This window comes from Charadrius vociferus, unplaced genomic scaffold (assembly GCF_000708025.1).
Source record: "Charadrius vociferus isolate BGI_N301 unplaced genomic scaffold, ASM70802v2 scaffold852, whole genome shotgun sequence".
Classification (NCBI taxonomy): Eukaryota; Metazoa; Chordata; class Aves; order Charadriiformes; family Charadriidae; genus Charadrius; species Charadrius vociferus.
The window spans coordinates 274,655-287,886 of record NW_009647245.1 but is presented as its reverse complement, the minus strand read 5'-3'; positions in this window follow the sequence as shown (position 1 = coordinate 287,886).

The window sequence follows — 13,232 nt, the reverse complement described above, 5'->3', positions numbered from 1 at the left end:
AAGAGCAAGCCCCCCAGGGCTGGGGGCCAGCGGAGCGAGAAGGCAATTAGAGCAGCCCCAGCGCTGGCCCACCCACGTGGCTGGCTGAGGACAGAGCCTCCCAGGCTGCCGTGTGGAAGGGGTTTGCCACCCGAGCCCTCTCCCCACCTCGTCTGCCATGGATTTGCCCCACGGATGTGGGCTGCAGACCCTCCCCCAAGGACCAGCCTGGGGAGAGAGGCTGTTTTCATTTGTACTGAAGCAGCACATGGGTGGCCACCACGTGCCACCGGTCCCCAGCACACAAACGCTCACGGATCTCCTCCTCACCCAAGCGTATTCCCAGCTGAGACAATCCGGGGACCTTTCCTATTCGTGACACCCTCTGCCAGCAAACCGGTGATGTCAGCCGCCAAAATTAATGTCACCTTGGAAATGCACAGCCTGAGTGCTCCTCTTGCAGCTCCCCACCTGCCGTCACCCACCCACACGAGAGCGCAGTGCGACCGGGGCGGCACAGCTGCCGACTTCTGTCTGTCTCAGGGATATTTGGAAAAATTTCTTCATTGAAAGGGTTGTCGAGCACTGTCACAGGCTGCCCAGGGCAGTGGTGGAGTCACCACCCCTGGAGGTATTTAAAAGCTGGGCAGACGTAGTGCTGAGGGATATGGGTTAGTGGTAGTTTTGGCAGTGTTCAGTTAATGGTTGGACTCAATGATCTTAAAGGTCTTTTCCAACCTAAACGATTCTATGGTTCTATCCTACGAGTCCATCACTCCTATGATATTTCCCTTTGCATGCCAAGATACCCACAATTCTCCTGCACATTTCACCTCGGTTGGCTGAAGCATCATTTCCAGGGCTCGCACAACTCAGGAGCCAGAGGAATCCCACGGACGTGTTAGACCAGCCTGCCTGTCGTTTCCCAACAGGACACGTGAGCCCTAAGCTGTCTCCCCGGTCTCTTTCAGTCTCGATAGGAGTGAACAGTTGAGATGTGCACATGAGCGTGCTGTGGAAAGTGAACCTCTTAAGCAGGAGGCATCTGTGGCATCTTCGTGCTGGTGTTTGAAAGAGGGAATTCTGTGATTCTGTGAAGTTTCTCTAAACTCTGATTCTGGTTCAATAAGAGGATTAGAGCTGAACAAGCTTGTCTGGGCCGGTGATTCATTCGTTGAATTCAGGCAGCAATTCTGTTTGCAGATTGTCAGCGAAGAGGCTTTGGTTTTGAGAAATTTCTTCGTTACTCTCAATTATTCAGAGAACATCTTGCTACGTCAGCGCTTCTGCTGATGGGCAGTTTGCAGATCGTCTGCTGTGCTGGTGGCCTTGCTGCCATTCGCATTGAGGGGTCTCAGGTCGCCGCGTGACATGGTCTCTGCACCACGACTGCTGTCTAAAACGTCAGCAGCAGCTAGAGGCGAATCAACAGGATTTCATACTGGCTGCAGAGCTTTCCTTCGGGGTTTTCTCACATGAAGAAGGTGTGACCAAGTGGGCAACGTGTGTGACAAACGGCTGAGGAGCTGAGCGCCTGCCATTGCCCCAGATGACAAGCTATGATGGCTTTCTGAAGTGGGAAAACTTGCTTTTACGAATATTTTCACACCTTGTGAAGGAGATTAGTGAGCAAGCTGGGAAAGCAGGGTAGGTCTACCTGGGAGGGTTCCCCCCCGCCACCAGCTCCACTGCTTAGTGCAATAAAAGCTGCCAGCTACAGACTCAGCGTGCGTGGATTAAGGGGTTTTTAAGAAAACAGAAGAAAATATGCAACGTGATCATGGCCATTCCCAAGCCACATGTCAGTAGCGTGACTTTGAATCACAACTGTCTCTACCATTCTAGGTGACCCCAGGGACAGCTTCGGAGGTGGCACCGTAGCACCCACCTCTGTCTCCCTCCTCGGTGTCCATCTCTGCACCATATGATGTCCCGTCATCATTTTTACTTTGCTTTGCAGAGATTCTGCTAAGAAATACCCTACAGAAATACCCAAGGGTTACTCACAGTGCTGGGAGAGTGGCTCACGGGCACTAATTTTAACATGGCCGGGCCAAGCCACCTGCCCCACACAGGGCTCAACCCTGCCCCACCTGCCCCACACATCTCTCCTGATGGTCAGAACCTTCTTTTGAAGACTGATCGCTATTTATAGTTTTTGACACAGACACAAGAACATTTGGAAACGCTTTTCAATGAAAGTAAAACCCAACATTTTCTTTTAATTTCTCCGTGCAAAATGAAAGCCGGCTCACTGCTCTATTTTTAGCTTCCCCATAACAAGCCACATGAGCAGGCGAGAGGAACAGCATGTTGATGAGGAAGGTTATCGCACTCCCAACCTCCCATCGTTCCTGCAAACAAGCTGTGCTCGGAGCGGTCTACCAGCAGCCCATGCTGGTCTCTCCCCCCTCTAGCAAAGGAGCAGTGCAACGCCCCAACGGGCACCAGCGAGCGGTGGGCTGAGGAAAGCTGTCTCGGTCTCCTCCTTGCTATGAGCAAGAAGTTCAAGTCTGCCAAAGAGGTTGGGGGTGGACTGAGCTCTGTTGGTTCCTCAATAGCATCATCCTGTTGGGGCAGCGCAGCCCAGCCACGGCAGAGCGCCCACCGTACCGGGGGACTGGTGGATGTGGTTGGTCTCGCCGCTGTCTTGCTTTTGCCTTTGAGGTCTGAGCCCAGGTGTGCTGGGCGAAATTCCCATTGCGAGAAGGAAGAGGAGCCCCTGTTTGGGAAGGAAATGCTCCACAGTTTTGGCCCAGTGAATCATCCTGTAAGGAGATGACAAGACCCGGAGCATGGCTCGATGGCAGGGAAGGGCAGCGCTTCAAGCTCCCTGAACTACGCTGCAGAAGGCATAAGCTTGACCTAGATACATGAAATAACGTGGTCCCTGGCAAAGCACTGCGGCAAGAGTCAGAATTTCACATTCATTAAAAACCCAACTCATTCGCTGTCCACAGATACAAACAGGCTGGAATTAGACATGCACGGGGATGAAACGGCTTCGGCACAAGCTGAATCCAGACTACGGAGCGCCACAGCAGCGTGCCGGGGCCATGACAGCCGCCAGGAGAGCAGTGTGCTCTGCCTGCCCTGCGCCACGCCGGGGCACGCAGCCGTGCCGGCACCCGCCTGCCCCTGCCCGCCCTCCCGGGTCGTCCCTTGGTGCAGACCGGTCCGCAGCTTGCTCTCCAGGAGCCGGAGGCGTTGCTGTCAGGAATCCCCCTTGTCCCCATCGCGTGCCAGTCCGGGCAGACCGTGTGGTCAAACGGGGTTGTGTCACACCAGGCTGCACCAGCAGCGGTGCCACAGCACCGGCAAGGACGTGTTAAATCCCGCGGTCAGCCAGGAGCAACAGTGACACGGGGACCCTCTTCTGGCAGTACCTGCTCACCGTGGCTGCTCTGGCCCTGGCAGCAGCCTGCCCTTGCCCTGCCTGCTGGGATGGATGCTCTTGTGCCCTGCCACGTGGCCAGGGGACACCTTACTCCACAGTCAGTGGCCCACAGGTCTCTGCAGGGTGGCCCACGCTGTGTGGGAGGACGGAAGGCACTGGCGGTCGCCGGGGGACTCCTCGCCCGGGGTTACCGGTGAGCACCATCGCTTGTGCACCGCTCGCAGCGTGGCGTGAGGCTGTGCCGGCTGCAGTCACCGCTCCGGGGCCCATCTCTGTTTTTCCCTCCAGTGCGTTTACAACAGGGTGAGCTGAAACAAGTCTGCTCGGGTGTTTTCCTCATGCCCCAGAGCAGGTAATGCGGACCAAGGAGCACGGAGGTCTCTGATCCTCACGCCACGTGCAGAACATGCCAGGACTGGCAGAAGCCGTCTGGCAGACGCTCGTTAGCAGTAACAGCGCCTGCGTTGGTACTCCGGGTTCTCATTAAAGCTTGGGCACTGCCTCACGTCCCCACCCAGCAGTGTGGGAAGCGTAATTGCTCTCTGGGCAGTGAGGAGCGAGCACGCGGGGCGCTGGACACGGGCACCCTGAGCCGGGGAAGGGGAGCGGGAACCCAGGGCAACATGAATTCGGGAAGCGCGAGGAATTGGTGAAAGACTCCCCATCCCCACCCGCAGCCCGAGGGCATGTTGGAACAGTGCTGGCCCAGTACGGCACAGCAGCCTGATCCCCACCATAGTCATGGCTTGGGGCAACGGCTGGGGACCGACCCCTCTCTGCCCACGGGCACTGCCGCTCGAGGGGCTCTGCGCCCTGTCCTCTGCTGGCTCTGGTGCAGAGGGGCTGCAGCGCCTTCCCCCGCAGCACCCATCCTCTCTGCCGTCACGGGATGCTCCGCAGGAGGCTTCCCAACGGGGCTGCAGCACGGCTTTACAGCACTGAGGTTTTCCGCCTGCTGTTCTCCAAAGCCAGTGCGCAAACAGCCGGGCTGGGGGCTGCCTGTGCCCTGCCCCGCTCCGCAACCGCAACCTGTAGAGGGGAGAAGCCCCCGGACCCCGTGCCGGGGAACTGTTGCCCGAAGGTGGGGGAGGAACCCCATTTCCATCATTCAGAGTGGGGATGTGACATCTCTTGCGTGCTCCCTCCGCCCTTGCCCGCCTCACGCAGCGAGAGCTCAGCCATCTGTGGTCACCCTGAGCAGGAACAGACACGTGTACAGGTCTAATTCAGAGCCCACAAAAGGCAGCGGGAGTCTTTCCTCCGGCACAAGGGGGCTTTAGCTCAGGGCTGCATCACTCCCACTCCCCTCCCTTGACTTGGTCCCACCGCTGCTCCTCCTGTGCTCTTCCTCTCCAGCCAGCAGCCCCGTGAGCTCCCGCACACCAAAGAAAGTCAGTTTAGCACCGGACTCCACGCGGCTTCCAGGTCCTGAGGCCTTTTACCACTTCCATCGGTGTCCTCAGCATCTGCCTAAACGTTGGGGGGATAAAATGTGGCATGTGCTTCAGCGGCTTTGAGTGCCGGGACCTCTCTCGAGCTCTTCCTCCTCCATCACGTTCGCGACATGGCCTGTGGTCCCAGGCGGGGAAGCGGCAGCTGCCAGGTGTCTGCTTGTGACATTAATCACAGCGGGAATGGCAGGTAATCTGCGAGAGAGACAAAGGGGTTTTATAGCCCCGTTAGCCAATTTCATGCAGAAGTGTTGAAAGCCTCTTCTAAACCACGGCTTTCAACGATTATGATCTCCATATATTTAGATTTCCAGCACCTGGAGCTGACAAGCTCTGTCTCGGATCCGTCACTCACGTCGTGCTAATGCTATTCAGGACGGCGGCGCCGCTCTCGGGGGTCTTCCCGCGCTACCCGCTGTCAGCACAGCGGGTGGGGGAGCGGGGGCTCACGGGGCGTCAGACCAGGACGGATGGAGCGGCGCTGAACGGGGACGGCTTTCCTCCTCCGCAGGAACCTTCCGGGAAACATTTTTGTCTCCCAAAGCAGGGTGAGAAGTTTCATAACCTCACCATCACTGATTGCGCCTGAACCACTTACATTTTGCCTGTCTGACAAATTCCACATTGATTTAGAGCTGTTTACACCCTTTCAGCCCAGTCACCTCTCTGGGCTGCCGCGTGGAGTCCAGGATGGGGGATGATCATGGGAGCAGCCTTGACAGAGCTGCAGAGGGACCAGCACCAGCCAGCCCCATCCAGGGAGGGAGCGGTGACGGGGGCAGAGGTGAACACAGCTGCGTACGGAGCACGTAGGAGGGCAATAAGCGAGAAGGCAGGGGCTCGGGGCAAGGTGCCCCGACATGTCAGTGGATTTTGCAGAGCACTGGCTTCTGGGCATGGAAATGGGTGAGCAGCATCCTGTGCAGACATGTGCCATCTCCACTCCTCGCTCCGCGCAGTGCCGCAGCTCTGCCAGGGGGTGAGACCACCGCCAAGCCTCTGCTTTTAGCACCCGCTCCCAAAATGAGGAGCAGATGCTGGTGTCTCCCCTTCATTCTTGCCACACTCTCTTCTTGCTTCTTCTCCTCCTTCCCCCAGGCCCGGCTCTGCTGCCACGGGCTGAGCTTGGCTTGGTCCTGCCTCTGGTGGGCTGAAGAAGCAGTCCCTGATCTCCGTGGGGATGATCCCCCAGGCATCAGCCCTGTGGTCCCTCGCAGAGGGATGCTCCAAGCGTGTGGCAGCAGTGGGGACAGACCTCCCAGATGTCTCCCCTCCTCACCACACACCCAAATAAGGCCTCTTCTAACAACAGCCCAACCAGGCAGAGCTGCTCCAAAACCTCCCAGCATGGGTGACACAAGTACCGGCAGCACCAAGCCCAGCGGTGTCTGGTTAGGAACAGACTCAGCGCAGGGTGAAGGGGACCACTCAGTGCTGCTCATGTTCCAGTCCCAACCCCGGCTGATGCAGCAGAGTGATGTGGGAGAAGGTATCTGGGTGAGTTATGGAGAGACACGTGGCATCAGGGCACAAATATGACCCGCCTCCTCCATCGCTCTGGTGACAGTGGCAGTGGACCTGTTGTCGTCGTGCCCCCAAGCCTCCGAGGACAGCCCAGGACAGTATGTCGGGGAGCAGAAAGTGCTGCTGGGCCAGGAGCCACCCCAGCACAGGCAATACCTTCACCAGCCGGGACACGGTCCTTAACCCCTGGGGAACTCCCTCTTCCAGAGCAAGGTCCCTCGGCAGCCCCAGAGGAGGCAAGGTGACGAACCAGGTCCCGGGTTTATCCAAGAGCAGCAGGAGATGGAGCCAGATACAGAAGTCAAGACACCGCTAACAACATGGGCCCAAAGTCCATCCAGGAGACAGGATGGAGTCAAAGCTACAACACACATCCAAGAAGCCCGTTCAGAAGACAGTCTAGGTCTGAGGTCCACTGAGGAAATTGAGCCCTGGGGCCGGGGCGGTGGGACTGCTGCCTCCTCCTGCCTCTCACAGCACGGCCCCGTCCCCCGCGCTGGGCAGAGCACCCCGAGTAAGCACATATCCCTGAACCCACTGCGGGGAGCAAACGCATCGCTTGGCCAAACACACCAGCTGAGAACTAATGAAAATATGTATGTCCAATTCAGCTAATCCTAATGCCGATGTGCTTTTTGCAAATGGCAGCGCCAGTCGCTCCACATCCCGAGAGCCCTGCTCACTCCCGTACCTTGTATGACTGTAAGCGTTGGGAACTGTGCCGTGCAGCACACACAGCCCCGTGCAGAGCGCGGGAGCGTGCCGGCGAGCAGTGCGGTGAGCTTACCCAGCAAACATGGCCAGTGATGTTGTGATGGACCACAGTCACATGGAGCGTTCGGCACCTTGTAGACGGGCTGCGGGCTCGCTCAAAGCAGATGCTGCAAATTTTTTGCAGACTTCGGCAAGGTCTGAGTTGGGAACGCAACCGCCCCAGGTAAGGGGGCTGCAGCTGGAGACAGCCGTGCCGGGGGTGCAGAGCACAAACCTGTCATATCTGAGTTGGGGGCGGGGGAGGGCGGGGGGGGAATGAATTGTCTCCACTGGAAATGTTCTGGTGCCCGCCTGTCTAAAAGAGGAGTAAACAAGGGCTGGAGTTAGTGCTTGTGAGGAGTGGTTTGGGAATCCAAGTACAGGGAGAGTAGGTGCTAACGTGAGTCGTAAAGGAGAAATATCCCCGGCCATTAACAAGGGCTGGAGAAATGCTGCTGCCTCACACTTTCATCTCCATGGATGAGGAGTTTTACAAGGTACGTAAACATTATTATCGTTGTTTTACAGCAGGAGAATTGAAGTGTTTGGAAGAGACATGGTCTGCTAAAAGTCACCAAGTAGCATCCAAACCTCCTGCCACCAGACAGAGGGGGTGTCTGCTGCACACCCTGCCGTGATGGCCTCTCCCTGCGGCATCGCTCTTGTTCACACGGGTGCCCCACCTGCCCCACGCGTCCTCGAGCAGCATCTCCAGCTCCAGAGTGCTTTAACCAATGGTGAGGGCCGGTCTTGTGGCTAAAGCACATGTTGCCTGAGTGCTGGTCCCACTTCTGCCCCAGGCTCCTCAAGCTCCCCTTCTCTGCTGTGACACGGGACAGCGGGAGTGCAGCCACTTCCCGGCACGGGGAAGAGCAGCAGGACGGAAAAGCAGTGAGATGGCACCAGACCGAGTCACTCGGCTCACTTCGCATCGGATTTTGCCTATGATGAAAAATACAGGGAATATATTCTACTCTCCTGCACCTGCAGCCAGATGGACGGAAACAGCGTGGGACCCTCCTGTGCCTGCTTCTTCACACACTCATCTACTCCTGAGCCCCTGCGCCTGCTGGAATGTTACGGGTAAAGAGCTCATTGGGTTTGACTATTGCCAACAGAGCTGTCTCCTCCAAGGATTCGCTCTTCTCTGGGAAGGGAAGCCCGTATCTCATACAGCCTGGAGCGTGGTACTCACTACAGAGTGGGCTGGAGGAAAGCAGTGCAGTTATCCCCAATAAACCCCCCGGGGGACACTTTTCTTTAAGAAGAAGACAGATTCACTATTTGAACCTTTTCTACAGGGACAAAAGTTAAACAGAAGGGACGTTTCTTCAGCAGAATGGTCATGGAGTGGGGGATATAACCCTAATAACCCCTTGCCATGTTGCTCTCCTTTTCCAAATGACAGAACCCAACTACAAGTACCAGAAGCGCTGGAGGACCCTCCATCCCTCCCAGCGCTGCACTGGTTGCTCCATGTCCGTGCTCAGCAATGTGCTTGAGTTACGGCCACCTCCTGCCCTGCCGTGCAGGAATCCACCCCTGGTACTTGCCACCACGTGTGCTCCTCCTGAGACCGTGCAGCCCCCTAAGAAATAGGTCTCCAGCAGCACATCGGCATTTCTGAGACCTTCAACTGGGCCCTGGGAGGGAGGGAAGATACAGCACAGCTTTACAAAGTGATGCCCAGTGCCAAGAAAGGCAAGAAGTATTATTATTTAATCTCTCTCGTACTTCAAACTTAAAAGAGTTTGCATGAGGGCAAGAAATAAAATTAAATATTCATGTAATTACAGAAAGGCCAGTTAACCTGAGGCGCACACACAACACGAAGGGAAGGCAGTTCGTGGAGGAAAATCATGGAAGCAGCGACAATGTTAGCCGGGGTCAAATCAGTTCCCAAGCTCCAGGGTTTCTGTCTGACTGGAGGTCAAGGCAACGATTTCTTCCAGAAAAAAAGGAACTGGGAAGCAGTTGGCAGTGACAACTCCATGTCCATCACTTTGGGGTCACCTCGGAGCCTGCGGCCTGGGAGAGTTCAGTGGGAGTCAGGAGCCTCAAATGGGTTATTTTAGAAATCAAAATCAGCATGCACAAAACCTGTTTGTCCAGGCTTCTGGGGGCCGGCATCTCCCCCGTGTCTCAGATCCATCAGGACACAGCCAGCGCCTGTCCCATCGCAGGAGATGCTCGGTCCCTCTTGCAGCCCCGCTCCTGCCTGCTGTGCCTGAGCAACGCTCCGGCGCGTCCCTTCAGAGCCGGGGAATCGGGCTCCATCCCGCACTGCGCAAACTTCACAGTAGAAACAAAACCTTCCCGCCTTGGAGCTGTTGCTCCACAGCTGATCCCAAGCCATGGACCACCAGTCCCAAAAGTGGCCTGAGAGCGCTAGCCTGAGGCAATCGTAATGCCCTGGTGTTTTTCTCATGGCTTGGCCAGCGGTCCCCTCAGACAGAAGAGGAGCTGATGGTTGCCTGGAGAGATGTGGCCAAAGGGACCCATGGCCCGCTGGCCCTGGGGCCGGCACGCATCGCGGTGGGTGGCTGTTGCAGGGACGTGGTGGTGCACAGCCCCCGCATGCTCCCGCTGCCGCCCCGAGGAGCAGGGGCGGCTCTGGGATTGGTAGCTCTCCGTGCATCCCAGGGATTTAGCACGGCTTTACTCCCGGTATTGCATGCTTTTTTTTCCTTAAAACCCAGTCTGGGCAGAACGCATGAAAAGCGCTTGGCATTTCTCGCACGCAGGCACCTGATCGCCCAGGATTAGTGCTGGCTGGGCTGTTCCGGGGACACGGACCGCGCGCCAGAGCTGCAGACAAAAAGCTCTTCAAATTAACTTTTCAAACTGAAAATCCTCCAATTTGCAGAGCCAGAACGGTGATGGTAATTTCTTTAAGGATGAGTACCCGTTCGGAGGGGGCGGACTCCCCCGGGTCCACGGTACAAAGCATTTCTGAGAGTGTTTCACTCCGGGCATTCGTGTCTAATGAATTCACCCGCCACGCACACCCCCAGGACACCAACTTTCCCTGATCCGGATCTGTTTTTTCTTCTTCTCTGCAATGACTCTTCCCCTAATTAGGAAACCGTAAATACGATTCTAAAAAAAATGAGGTTAGGCTGTATGTGTAACGCAGGGAGGAATTTGTACAGACAGATAAGCTTTAAAGCTGAGGTGCGGGAAGGGGATCTTTGCAGGAATCTCAGCCCAGGAAGGTTTCCGTTCTCTCCAAAAGAGAAGGGAGAAAAATAGAGAGACAGGGAAAGAATAAACGACACGTGTCTTTTAAAGCCGCTAATGGAAGATTCCCCGAGGCGACCAATCGAGCTGGCAATCCTCCTGTTTCATTTCTTGACAGGTTCCTATCTTTGACGGAGTTGTCAGCTCAGGCATCTCTGTATTTCGGCGCTCGAGGGCCGCCAGCCACCGGCAGGAGGGGACAGCGGGACACAGCCAGGACCCCACCGAGACCCAGCGCAGCCCGAGCCCGGAGACCACGCGTTCCTCCTCACTCTTCCACGCTCATCTTCCCAGCTGGTCTCTGAGACGGGTAAACATTTTCTCTTTTTAATGGTGTTAACTCTGACTTACATCATGGTTTGTGGTTAGCGATGGGTTCGACCAGACTGAGATTTGCCAGCTGTAGTGCTCCGTGCAAAGCAGCCGAGGCAGGCTGGGGGCAGCTGTGGCCTGGTTTCAGCGTGCGATGTTTAGGCTGGTGGGGTCATCCTGGCGCGCATGAGTTCACGTGAAGGCATCAGCCGTGTCCCTGCCCATGCAATGGTTTTTCAGGCACAGCCAGCATGGGGGATGCACGATGAGCACTGACAGCTATTCAAATTGCGAGTGGGCTTATTTTATGCCCCTGTCACATTCCCTTGGAGGACTACGTTGGCCTAAAAATGTGTTTTGGTCAAAAGGCAACTGCAAACCTTTCCGCAAAACTTGCAGAGCGTCAGTCTAGAGCCTCTTGCATCTTGGGACGTTGGTACAGGGACCGACCCAAGAGTCTCATGTTGCATCCATGAGTCCCAGCAGAGCAGCCTACGGTGCCGAAAAGAGGCGTGCGGGTGGGAAAGCGCTGGGTGTGCACCCCATCAGGTTCATTAGCACTCATGGTCCATCGCCCAAGAGCCTGCGTGGTCGCGTTGCCCTCTAGTGTCTGGTTGGATGGAAGGAGGTTCGCATCGCGCCCGGCGCTCTCTGCTCCGGGACGCTTTGTTTAAGCACTGGGAATAAGGAGTGAAAACTTGTGTTTACTCATTTTGGGAGCTGCCAACCAGGCCCAGGCAGCTGGGGAAGACGCATGTGTGCATGCGCGTGGGTGCTGTCCTCTGCGGGCTGTTGGTTCATGTCTAAAACCAGAAAACTGGATGGAAAGCTGAAAGCGAAATGCCCCAACCCTGTGAAACATGTCTGGAAGAGTGTTTCCCCCTCCAAGGCAGCAGCCACTTGGAAATGGGGATGCTCAATAAGAAATGGAAGAGGCATCAAAAAAACCAAACAAACCCCAAAAAGGAGGCGGGGAAGTTTCTTTGCTGCAGCGAGTCTGCCCCATACCCTCGCGAAGCCGGGGACCCCGCGCAGGGCGGCTGATGGCAGAAAGGCGCAGACCCGCTGTGCCTTGCCGGGCACAGAGGTGGCCCCCGGGTGGGAGCTGCCCCAAGGCTACGGCCGGGCTAGGGCGAAGGCCAAGGCTAAGGCTAAGGCTAGCGCCAGGGCTGGGCTAGGGCTAAGGCTCTCCTAAGGGAGAGCATCTCCCTGGGAGCCCTCCCATGCTCTGCCACGGCAGAGCGCCCAGGGACGCCCGCTGCTGCAGGCAGTGCTCCCAGCAGGCGCCGGCACGCCGGGCTGCGGCCGCCCGAGAGGGAGCTGGGCCGGGCTCCACCGCGGGAGATGCCTGCAGTCTGCCAGGAACCCGAGGGCTGCACACAATTGGCATGGAAGGAGCAGATGATTATTAACGACTGGGGCTCGTATTTCACCCTGGAGGAGCCCAAAGCATCTCATGGGTGGGGTGTTCAAGCACCTTTGGTGTCGGTCTAGCTTTGCTCGCTTTTAAGTTGGTAGTAAAACTCCCACAGATGGTATTGGGACAGACTTGGGGCAGCTGTGCTGCTCTGGATGCACGGGTTCCTCTCCGGCGCGGGGAGATGCGCGGGGCTTCTCTACCGTCTGGGGGGCAGGAGGAGCCGCCAGGGAGCCAGCTCCCTTGTGTCCCAGCAGGGGAGAGCCAGGACAAGTGTCTCCCGGGCAGCCGCCTGCTCAGGCACCACGCGGGAAGGATGCCACCTTCCCACATATTTCTGGGCACGGGTAGTTACAATGAGCAATTAGCATCAGCTCTTCTTCACTGTGGTTTTGAAAAGTACCCGACAAAATAGACACCTTCCACCCCGCACAGGGTCAGTGCGTTAGTGACACGCAGGTACGATGTGATCGCAAGAGCGACGAGTGGCAGCATCCAGAGGAGCTGCCTTCAGGGACTTCACCCGGGAGCTGTGGGAAGCGCTCTTCCCTTCTGGTCTCCGTTTTTGGGTGGTTAAGCTGCTTGCTCTGAGCTGTCAAGCACACGGGTCCCTGTCGCCCGCAGGTGATCTTGCGGCATCACTCCTAGTTCCTGTGCATGTGGGGTCTCCTCAGGGGGTTTCACAGCTGCCCTCCAGAGTGTTCAGGTGTGGAGGATTTTGGCCAAAGCGTTTTAACTGCTCAAGGCAAGTCATCCGAAACGGGCCACAGCTCCTTGCTGGGCACCTGCACAAGTGAGAGGAAATTGTGACACACCAGAGCCATTGACGTGGTCACGTGCGCTGCCTTCGGGAAAAGTGGCTGTAGAGCATCCGCTGCCCGGAGGGGAGGAGGAGGAGGAGAGCAGCGTGATGAGCCCTCACGGAGACACAGACACTGAAGTCGGCTCCTACACTGGGACGTGTGGTTTGCTCTTAATTTCCTTGTATTAATCAGAGGTGAATGTGCCCTTCAGGAGGCTGCATCCAGCACTCCACTCAGCTGGAGGCAAAGCAGAGCCATGGTTGTTTATGGTGTACAGCTGCTCAGGGGCTCTCTGAACCACACATCTCCCCCCCCCCCCCCCCCGCACCCGACCAAGGCGGTGGGGGGGAAGGGGG